This window comes from Epinephelus lanceolatus, chromosome 5 (genome assembly GCF_041903045.1).
Source record: "Epinephelus lanceolatus isolate andai-2023 chromosome 5, ASM4190304v1, whole genome shotgun sequence".
Lineage (NCBI taxonomy): Eukaryota > Metazoa > Chordata > Actinopteri > Perciformes > Serranidae > Epinephelus > Epinephelus lanceolatus.
In genome coordinates, this window is record NC_135738.1 from 46,193,268 (window position 1) to 46,205,465 (window position 12,198).

Sequence of the window (12,198 nt, forward strand, 5' to 3'; positions counted from 1 at the left end):
TGACATTTTCTGGAGCCGGTGATGCTCTCCTCCTCTGGACAATGTAGCCTGAGAGTGAGAACAGCCGGTCACAGGGCACTGTGGTAGCTGGGGTTGACAGGTGTTTCTTTGCAATTGCTGCAAGCTTCTTATGTCTCTGCTGCCTTACTGACCACCAATTTAGTGGACAATCCCCCATCTGCAATTTAGGCTCGGCTCTGTAGCGGTCCAGAGTCTTGTCAATGGACTCCTCCTCTTCCTCTGAATCAGTGTCAGAGGAGGCCAACAAGAAGGAAGACCTCTGCTTTTTTGGATCCTCTGCCCCTCAGGTTCAGAACGCCTCCCACCTTTGTCTTCTTGCATCAGGTTGCGCAGTAAAGCCCACACCTGACCTCTTTCCTCTTTGGGGAGGCACTTCAAGTCCTTAAACCTGGGTCACACAGTGTTGCAATCTTCAGCCATGGTTGATTGGTGTTCTCTTTGCGACTGGCAAGGTCTGCAGTATGGTGGCTTTGAATTTCACCACGTAGATGGGATTATCATCGGACAACTCCATCACTCTGGACAGGTGGCACAAGGCTGGTAAGACCACTGAACAGGAAACATACTGCTCTCCTCCCAGTAGTTCAGTCACATATCTGCAATAAAAGGCATGTTTTAATAAGGGCCTTAAATCAATCACTCACTCATATACACACACAGAGGACAGGGGAAAAAGGATTAAAGAAAATACTAGCAGAGTGGAAGCACAAGTGGAGAGAGAGAGAGAGCGAGAGATGGGGGATGGGAGCATAGAGTATGAATATAGGCCCCACTCAAAAATAAAATACTCGAGGGACAGCACAGACACATAGCTTACACACTGAGGGATACAGACGGAATGAGAGACTGAGTAGGCCACACTCAGAAAATATTAGCAAAGGGAGAGGGTAAGTAGGCCTATACCAGGGGCGATTGCTCTGAGACAACAAGGGAGGCTGAACGTCCCCTAAAATTTCATAGAAGAAATGGTCAAATATGCACTATTGAATTTCCATTAAAATAAGAATTTACATTGCATTAAACGTGTGCTAGGATGCGTTTAACATCATGACTATGATGTTCAAACGTCAGCTGTTCATCACCAGTTTTCAAACCCCTTTGTGATTGACAGGGCTTTTGAAACACACCCCGGCATTGTTGCATTTCGAGCACAGTCCCCTGTGGATATTTGGAGTCTTCTGACAGAGTGCCATCTGGAGTTCCTTATTTCCATAAGCGATATAGCTCATTTTCACCTTTTGTACAGTACACACACAACCCATCTGAAGAGAGAGAATGGGGGCAGGGGTCATTGAGTAGCAGAGGAGGCCCAATCCCAATACCCCCTCTTGTCCACTACCCCTTAGCCCTTGGCCCTAGCCCTAGCCCACTACCCCTTGGCCCTCGAAATGAAGCAACGAGGGGTGGAGGTGGAAATCTTTCCCTAGGAATTGGGACACCACTCACTACGTCACCGCGCCAGTTACGTTCACGCATACATAACTATTTTAAACAGGAAGCCGTGAGCCATCTACATTTCCAACCGGCATCTACAATGGAGTCTGCAGTTGAGTTCATCCTACCATATTCACCATGCTTCGTTTGATGAACGACAGACGACGAAATGATATGTACGACAGGGGACTTCTGCTAGCTAGCTAGCTTGGTCTTGTGCTGGGCCAGGGCGGCAGCAAGCGGATCCTTGTTTTGCCAAATCAATTTGATCATCTCCAGGGCAGAATTCCACCGGGTTGCAACATCCTGAACTAGCGACTCTTCCTGCTTTCTGTGTGCAGTTTGCTGGGCTTCAACTCTCGAGCATTTGACGGGCTGTGTTTGAAGTGCCCGACAATCTTCCGACATTTAGCAAAGACGTTTTCAAAACCACTGTCTTTTAGGGCAACAGTGATTGTCCTTTGCAGTCTGTGAGCCAGTGTTCAAATGGAATTAGCCCAGCAGCTGCCATCATATTATGGGCACTCTAGACTGCTTAGAGTGGTTAGCTTGTCACTTATTTTCCACTCATTGGAGATGTTGAGAAATCCCTCTGCACAGGTCTCAGCAATTGGTCACGCCTCTGTTTTTTTTTTGACGGTCAATGCAAACGATCGCAATTTCCAGTCATTGTCAATAAAATGTGCCTTGACACCCAGGTAGTTGTCATTGCCAACTGAGGTCCAGTGGTCACCAGTAAGGGTGACGCTGACAGCTTGCTCAAGCAGGTTCATTTTGCATGCTTTCCCCCGTTAAAGGGTTTTTTTGGGGGAGTTTTTCCTTATCCGCTGTGAGGGTCCTAAGGACAGAAGGATGTCGTATGTGTGTAAAGCCCTGTGAGGCAAATTGTGATTTGTGATATTGGGCTTTATAAATAAAATTGATTGATTGATGCTCTCTTGCCGTCTTACAAAGAACGTATGCGTGACACAATGGTGCCCCTCGACGGTAAATCATACGAAGTGTCCCCTGAAGCAATTCGAATCACCTCAGTCAGCCCACCGTTCTCTACTATGTTGATGGGCTGGCAGTCACCAGCAACCCAAATTGCCAAGGCGCAAGTGTAATTTTTTCATGAACAGGTCTAGTCATTCACCTACTGTAGTCATGGAGTGTGGGTTGAATTTGGCGAACAGTAGACCTAGTAGGACTGCTTTCCGCTGGGTGCTTTGCATTGAGGTGGTAACTTAATGATGAACTGCTTCGGTGGTAGCCGAATTCAGCATGGCAAATGTTGCATAAAACTTTTGTTTTGTCGATGGTTCTGTCGCTTAGTTTTTTAAAGTGAAACCTTCTGCCCAACAATCCTTCACCTCTCTCCATCTCCAGCAAATGTCTCTGTCTCGTCTCTCCTATCTGACTGGCAGGCAAGCCTCACGGAGTCTCGCGCGGATTGTCGGCTTCCTTGTCAGAGGTCACCGCACACAGGAAGTAAACAAAGTTGTGTTAACTGCATTAAAATATTTTAGCACGTTAATCTTTGAGTTTGAAACTTTTTTTAACATACATCAAGTAAAGATTCCCAACATTTTGTAGCCTGAGCACTGGTGATAATGGACACAGCTACATCTAGTTCTGAATAAACACAGCAGTCCAAATTACCAGTTCAAGCGCTATTACAAGCAGTTTTATTAGTTCCTCTTTTCTTTCTGCCTTAAAATCATTAAGAAATAATTTAGTTCCTGGTCCTACAAAAAGAGGCTGAAGGGAGAGAAGACAGTCAGGGGGGCAGCACAATGTGGCACCAAAGGCAAATAATTACAGGTTAACCACAAAACACCCTTCACCCAGTCTAAAGGTGGTCGCACTCCATTAGCACTACATACCACAACTACAAACCCTAGTGTCACACCGCAGTGTGACACAAGTGTCCTTGGTGTCCCCAGTGGCTGCCACCTGGAAACCCTACAGAAGGACAGGAGGACCAGAGTTAATTTTCTCAGAATTGTTTAAAAAAACAAAACAAAACAGCAGTACAAACAAGAAAAACAGGTGGATAATATTCGGCACTTGACTGGAATTAAAAGACAAAGACAGATAAATTAGCTTTAGCTAATTTTCATCATTTTTGATTAACACACATTTTCGATAAATACCAGAAATTGAAGTTCACACAACCCTGGCAGCCATAAGGGTGTGTGTCCTCCAGAAATCATTTGGGCTTACCAGCTGCTATACAACAAAAGAAATGAATCAACCAATCTTCAATACATATACTCTAACATTGCATAGTCTCCATCAACAGAAAACAAATTAACAGCCCTGGTTTCCCCTGCATAGTTATCTTCAAACAATTCCTAGTAGTCATGGTAAATATAATGACATTCTTCTGACTGACATTAATATAAAACCATGACTTACCTAAAGTATTTTAATGACCACAGTTGTGTATTTTGGGTGGGAAGGGAGCTGTGTTAAATCAGCTTTCCTTAGAGGAGTAATGATGCAGGTGTGTTACTTGATTCACATATAACACTTAATAAAAATCAAATCACCACATGCTTCTTACCCTTGATCTCAGTGCATGTGCCCCAGAGGAGGTGAAAGAAAAAGAGGCCTACACACTTCTGACTTGGCCTTTTCTAACCTAAGCTCCTCCCACTGACACCCTACTTCCTCATCTATCTTCTCCTAATCCACCCAATGTCCTGGGTCCTGAAGTCCTACTCACTACAATTTGCTTTACAAACAGATGCTTGTTTTTTGTTTTATATCATCACAGATGGGTAACCTGAGGCTTTTTAGGCTGGTCCATAGGGGTTGGTAGTAAAGATGTATGTTATTTTATGTCATTGGATCTTATACTAATGCATGATTTTTCTGAATATAAAAAAAAAAATCTACCACATATAAACTCATACATAAGTAACCCCTCTTGATCATCATCACCACTCTCAGTTTGTGGCTTTGTATTTCCCTAAGTTACTGTGCCCTCTGCCTGTGGTTTCTTTTTTTTTTTCCCCCTCATTTTCTGTGCTCTTGATGTTTATTGGCATGTACTCCGACAGTGCACAGGTGAGGTTGGGACAAAAAGTCAGCGACCACGTGCAGCAGGCATCCAAGAGATACAGAGCCAGGAAAAAAAGCAACCAAAAAAACTCAAACTTTGCGAGGCAATACACCAAAAAAGAGTTAATCAGGAGATGGCTTTCACTTTGCCTTGTGTGCGTATTTAGCAAGTAGGCAGAGCTGCAGTTGGAGCAGCTACATGACTCGCTCACCATACCTACACATCCTTCACTCCTTGGCCCGGAATCAGAAGCCCCAACAAAAATGCTAAGTTAACAATTAGCTAGCTATAATTTATTAGGTTAAAAGAGAGGTGGTAAAGGTTAGGATGAGGGTAATAGGATGGGCTACATCTCGTTACTTATGCTAATGCTAAGTGATTAGCTAACGTTAGCTATTAAGTATTACATTAAAAGAGGCGGTTAAGGTTAGGATAAGGGTAATAGAATGGGTTACATCCTGTTACGTATAAAGTAAATCACATCTTCATGTATCATGAGTTATAAAGTAAATTATTGCCACATTGCAGCAGGTTTCAAGTAGCTGTCCTGGTGGTGTGTTTGTCTTGTACTAGTGGTGGGCGTGGTTTGGGCGTGTTATGTACGCTGCAAATGGAAAGTGTATACAGCTGTACATGTCTCACATTTAAAAAGAGTAAACAACAATCTTGCATAGTAAACCAGGGAGACGCTTTTTCTTCACTCTGGTTACTTTACATTTTGGATGACTTCTAAATGCCAACTGTTACTTGCAGATTGAGGAGAATCTGCAATTACCACCTGCCAGGCTGAAATGCTGGTAAAATTTGTCTCAGGTAGAATGATCACTGAGGGTCACCCACCACACTAACTAAATGATTGAGATGGTAACATTTGGAATGCATTTATTACCAGTGTTTAGTCTTTCCCTCGGCTTGAACTCTGCTGGAAAACACACTGATCGTGAGCTGATTGTATCCAAGCAAAACAATGTAGTAAACAGGCTGTTGATTACCTGCTGATTCTGCTGATATTCTACACGTTGGCATAGTCTAAACTACAAACATTGCCTTTACTTTCTTCTCTGCCTCAAGTGGAAGTTTTCTATAATGAGATGAGATGGATAGTCGTCAAATGAAGTGAAGGACAGGCAGCTGATGTGAGTAGAGAGATTTCACCTCCCTCATGGAGGCATAGTTGTTGGGGAACATGACTTACCCCTGCTGCTAGGATAGATTCTGACCTCATTCCAGGGGACTGTGACTTTATGTAAATATTTCTGTTAGTGAGTATAAATCTGAGTTTAGCTTCTTATGTGATACTATATTATGTTAGAAAGCAGTGCAGTAAATGAAATTAATGACGGCTCTGGTCTAAAGAAATGTTACAGTAAGCAATGCGAGTGAGCCAGCATGCACAACAGGACCCTGAAAATGGGCCATCTCAGTAGAAAACCATGAATAAAAGGAAAACCATTTTTACACAAATAGTGCATGGTGTTATATGTAAAGAAAAGATGTGACAAAAAGTATTTATCAAATAAACATGAAGCTGCAACACCTGCTTGTATGGTATATAAAACACATATCAGACTCTGCCCACCATTACATGACAAGATTTAGCCACAAAGCCCAAAGATCACCCTGGAAACCAGCCAGTAACCCTCATTGCATTTCACCCTCTTTGCCAGTGCTTGTTTAATTGATCTTGTTACATCCACTTTAACAGATGGTGATGGAAACATGCATGTTTATTTATTTATTTATTTCTGTATTTTAATTTGGACATTAAGAGCAACTGCAAGTAAAATCTGACTGTATGAAGTGACTGCATGTCTATTAATAAATAATAAGATTTTTGTCAATATTTGCTTAAAGGTCCAGTGTGTAGGATTCAGGGGGAAATATCGGCAGAAATGGAATATAACATAGAAAGTATGTCTTTTACATGAAAATAATAATAATAATTGTGTCATGAGCAGCATTAGAAAAGTGCACAAATATGAAATAGATTTTTTCAGTGTGTTTACTGGTTTAAATCACCTGGTCCATATGTTTTGGAGGAGAGGAGTGCTCTGTCGATAATTCAGCTCCTGGTCAAAACCTCCTGAACTTCTGGATCTTTTGGAGAGGAAGAGGCCTCTGTGGATAGACCAACTTCTGGTAAAAGCCTCCTGCACAAAGAACATTGAAGGAATCCTAACTGGGTGTTCATGCTTGGCACATGGCAGAAGCTGGTTGTAATCTGCAGTCCTTCCCACTAGATGTCACTAAATCTTACACACTGTTCCTTTTATCTTTAAAATACTTTTAAATAAATAATAATTTTAATAACACTATGGTCACTGCCACTTTCAGCAGAGCTTCAGTTAGTGAGTCCTGTTGATATTTGAAATGTTTAAGATGAGTCTGATGACACAGAAACAGTAAAACTTTGCTGTATGAAGTGCATGAAGACTACATTGTGTAAAGGCACAAGCAAACAACCAGAGACAACTAGGCTGTATAAATACTCTTCCTGCACGTTCCCTATGAATTGAGATCAAGTAACAGCATCAGAAAACAAATTAATCAAAACAATTAAATGACAGAATTTACAAAAAACAAATAGTCTTTAGGAATCTTTTGTTCTTCGTTGATCTGAGCCCACCAGCACCATTGTACAAGGGCAAAACTCATGCTGTGTTTTTGCTCAGCACTTCACATGCTAAAGGTCTAACACACTGGAGGCTTAAGGTCTACCAATGTCACTTTATTCTCCTCAAACTATCAACAGTCTCACTTATTCAAGTTGTCTTTTTTAGTAGGTGTTAATCAAATCAAATCAAACTTTATTCATATCGCACCTTTCATTCAATCACACAGCCCAAAGTGCTTTACAGAGCAGGATTAAAACAGCACAGAAAAAAATAACAAGTAAACAACCAAAAGCTGCAAGCCCTCAAAAAAGAAAACGAATAAATAAAATAAGATAAAATGAATAAAATTAATAATTTGCAGCCCTGACTGGTGCCCTTTCCTCATGCTCTGTCTTGAAAATAAAAAAAAAACCAATAAAGAAAAAATACACAACCCCCTGTTGTTTGTCTTTATTTGACCTGGCCCTGAACCTGTCCTGCACCGTGCTCAGTGACGTCACTGTGGAAAAGGGGGATGGGACGAGTAATCTGCGGCAGGTAGCAGTTGTGACTGACAGACAACAAGAGGTCATAATTTGTCAAATTATTGGGTTATCATCATGAAAAGACTGTCTAAGCCCTCAGGTGTGACATACAGAAAGTGTAGAAAAGAGGAGGCGGAAAAGAGGTCCCAGTATAGAGATATGTTGTCTTTTATCCACCTTATTCCTGAGGGCACTACTGTAGAAATGATTACGTGTGCTACTTCCTGTGAGATAGTGGAAGTAGCAGTAAGCTAGTGAGTCCCATAGACTGTCTGTGGTTAGTCCTGGTGGCTACTCTTGGTGGCTAACTCCCAAAGCTGGTTCTCTTCGAAAGTATCTTGCCTTCAGTTTAGCAAATACTAATTCATTTTTAAAAGCTTTACCATACACCAACTTGGTGCTCCTGGAAACATCTTCAGTGATGTAACCTGGGGTCATTTGGTGTTTAGGGTCTTTCAAAAATCAGACACCCCCTCCCAGGCGACCCAGTCAGGGTTGATCAAGCCAAATTGTGTCCAGGTATCTCTACCCCACCCACAGCTCTCCTCTCCTGATCCACAGCCACCTCTCCTACCTCGGTGGACTCTACAGAGGGACTGGCCCACGAACCCTCTGCATCCCACCTCGATAGGCTCACACCTTACTCTTGTACAGTAGGTGGCAGTATGCACCTTTAAATTGCTTGCAATCCGCCAATAAACCGAGAGAAGAAGAAAAAAAAAAGCTGTCTAAGCTGTCGTTCCGATTGAGACTGGCCAACAGAGACATGTCTTACAGCTTTCAGTTTAGGCCCTGCCCACCAGGTTCAACTTTTTACTTGCAAAATTTTTTGACTTGCAAATGAAAGGATCTGCATTTTTTAATCAATCATTTTTTACTTGCATTGAAACATTTTTTGATTCCAATATTGATACTTTTGCTCTCAAATCTTTTTTTTTTTATTGCAAAACCTACTCTGATTGAATAATGAAGAAACAAATGTAGCTCCATATGCTCGGACCAATCCTATTCACTCTATACATGTATATGCTTCCTTTTAGGTAACATCATTGGAAATCACTCTGTAAATTTCCATTGTTATGCGGATGACACACAATTGTACTTATGGATGAAACCAGAAGAAAGTAATCAGTTAACTAAACTTCATAATTGTCTTAAAGACATAAAAACCTGGATGAGCTCCAATTTCCTGATGTTAAATTCAGACAAAACTGAAGCTATTGTTCTTGGCCCCAAACACCTCAGAGACTCTTTATCAGATGACATAGTTTCTCTAGATGGCATTGCTCTGGCCTCTAGCACAACCATAAGAAACCTTGGAGTAATATTTGATCAAGATTTGTCTTTTAATTCTCATTTAAAACAAACCTCACAAACTGCATTTTTTTCATCTGTGTAATATTGCGAAAATTAGGCCTATCCTGACCCGAAAAGATGCAGAAAAATTGGTCCACGCTTTTGTTACCTCTGGGCTGGATTACTACAATTCCCTATCATCAGGTAGCTCTAATAAGTCTTTAAAAAGTTTGTAGTGTAATGTACTGATTTACTGTAGTGTTTATACTGTACCTTTAAGTTGACCTTTAAAGATACATGTTGAAGCAATGTACTCTGTGCACTGACAAGTCACACACTGGTTTATTATGTTATGTATTCCTATGACACACATACACTCATTGAGCACTTAAGCATTGTGGTGGAGAAGTGCCTAGGATTCACTGTGCATCATTTTTTTTAAAAATAGCATGAGAATGGGCTCAGAAATATTGGTGGAAAATTAGGGGAATGCTAGCTTGGCCTGATATGACTGGTAATAGGAGGCGGTCCTAGACTGCCCAGAAAAGCATTACACGGTGAAATTGGCTCCAAGGGCGAAAAGGAGAGCGGAGATACTATTATGTACGAATGCAAATAAATAGGCGGGCTTCAGGGAAAGAACGGAGAAGCCGTGACACTGTTATGTTCAGCCCAAGCGGGTAGGATGAAAGAAAAAAGTGGAGACTCAGCAGAAATGTGACACCGTTATGTTCAGCCCCAAGTGGGTAGGGTTAAAGAAAAAGACGACTCAGCAGAAATCTTCACAATAAAAGCAAGTGCACAGACAAAGAAATTCCAGTCTTGCTCTGGAGCATGACTCATTGAGTTGATGTGCTGATGCCTGCGTGCACATTAAACTCTGTTGTACCCGATTCTATGTGTCTCCAGTGATTTTTTGACCTTTTGAGTGTTTGAGTTTTTGATATTTAATAGAAAACAAAGAATGTTTGTTCGAGAAGATGGGAACGAGGTCGCGAGCTTTCTGGCCCAGCTCCAGACCTTTAAATTCATGTTTCTACAAGTCTCCAGCTAATTCAGAACCCAGCCTCACATGTACTACCAGGAACTAAGAAACAAGATCATATTTCTCCTGTTTTAGCTTCTCTGCACTGGCTCCCTGTAAAATCCAGAATTGAATTTAAAATCCTACTGTTAACTTAAAAAACTTTAAATGGTCAGGCTCCGTCATATCTTAGAGAGCTCATAGTGCCATATTATCCCACCAGAACACTGCGCTCTGAGAATGCAGGGTTACTCGTGGTCCCTAAAGTCTCCAAAAGTAGATCAGGAGCCAGAGCCTTCAGCTATCAGGCTCCTCTCCTGTGGAATCATCTTCCTGTTACGGTCCGGGAGGCAGACACCATCTCCACATTTAAGACTAGACTTAAGACTTTCCTCTTTGATAAAGCTTATAGTTAGGGCTGGCTCAGGCTTGCCTTGTACCAGCCCCTAGTTAGGCTGCCCTAGGCCTAGTCTGCCAGAGGACCCCCTATAATACACCGGGCTCCTTCTGTCCTTCTCTCACTCACTCTCTCTCTCTCTCTCTCTCTCTCTCTCTCTCTCTCTCGTGTCCTATTACTGCATCTTGCTGACTCGGCCATTCTGGATGTCACTAACTCAGCTTCTTCTCCGGAGCCTTTGTGCTCCACTGTCTCTCAGGTTAACTCGTATTGCAGCGGTGCCTGGATAGTGTGATGTGTGTGGTTGTGCTACTGCCGTGGCCCTGCCAGATGCCTCCTGCTGCTGCTGTGATCATTAGTCATACTTCTACTGTTATTATACACATATGATTATTGTCACATATGTATACTGTCAGATATTAATATATACTTTCAACATATTGTACCACAATAGCCGGAATTATAATTATAATATTTTTACTTTCATTAATGTTGTTGTAAGCTATTATCATTACCATCTGTCCTGCATCTCTCTCTGTCTCTCTGTCTCTGTCTCTCTTTCTGTCTCATTGTGTCATATGGATTACTGTTAATTTATCATGTTGCTCTGTTCTGTGTGACATCTATTGCACATCTGTCCGTCCTGGAAGAGGGATCCCTCCTCAGTTGCTCTTCCTGAGGTTTCTACCATTTTTCCCCTGTTAAAGGTTTTTTTGGGGGACCTTTTCCTTATCCGCTGTGAGGGTCCTAAGGACAGAGGGATGTCATATGCTTTAAAGCCCTGTGAGGCAAATTGTGATTTGTGATATTGGGCTTTATAAATAAAACTGATTGACTGATTGATTGATTGATTGATTGACTGACCTGTTGTCTGTTGTCTTCCTGGTCCGGTGTCTGACCAAAAGAGTCCTCAGGGGAAGCGGACACCGGATAAAGGTTCTGGGAGAGTAACAAAAAGAGGGAGGTTGTAGGAGGGGTGTTTGGTGTTTGGTATTTAGTTGTAAATATTGTAGATATTTATTTGTAATATTAGGTTATTTTCGTAATTTGTAAATATCTTCCATATATATTATAGGTGTGTAAACGGTTAAAATAATCTTTAATGTAGTTGTTGTTTATGCTTATCCCTGTTATCATAGTATAGTCCCGATCACGTGATCACTACCTTGTCTATATAAACAGCCATTTTGTGTTTGAATGTTGTTGGTGTCAGTTGTATTGAAATATGAGTAAATAAAGAAGGCTTCTTTGCTGCATTTTTGCCTGTCACCTCACTTTATTTGGTAGAACGCCTCGACTGCTTGGCCTGCTTGACAGCATGCATGATCTGATGTGAATTCTGCTACAGAAGAGACTTGATCACACTAAAATTAGGTGGGGGAAAAATTGGATATATTGATATTGTTATTGGTAATCGGCCAAATGAGTTGTTGTATATCCAACTCCAATATCATGCATCCCTATTCTGATGATATCGCCAAGTGGAAGCATGTAGAGACTAAAAAAGACCGGACCTAAATAGAAACTTGAGGGATCCCACAGGTTGTATCTGTTTTCTCTGAAAGTAAAGTTATACTATGCAAGGGCCTATTGCACAAAACTAGGAAAAGGGATTAAGCCGGGATATCTTGGTTATCCTGGCTCAATTTATCCGTGATCCGGTTGCACAAAAGCGGGATAGTGGAAAGCGGGATATGTTATGACATAAGTTACCACTGAGATTTATTCTGTGGAGCTAGCCTGCTCCAGACCAGGCTAAGTTCCAGGATCTATTTAATCTCATCCCTTATCTCAGTCAGCAGTCACCACAAACGGTCACCAATAGTGATTCCACTGCC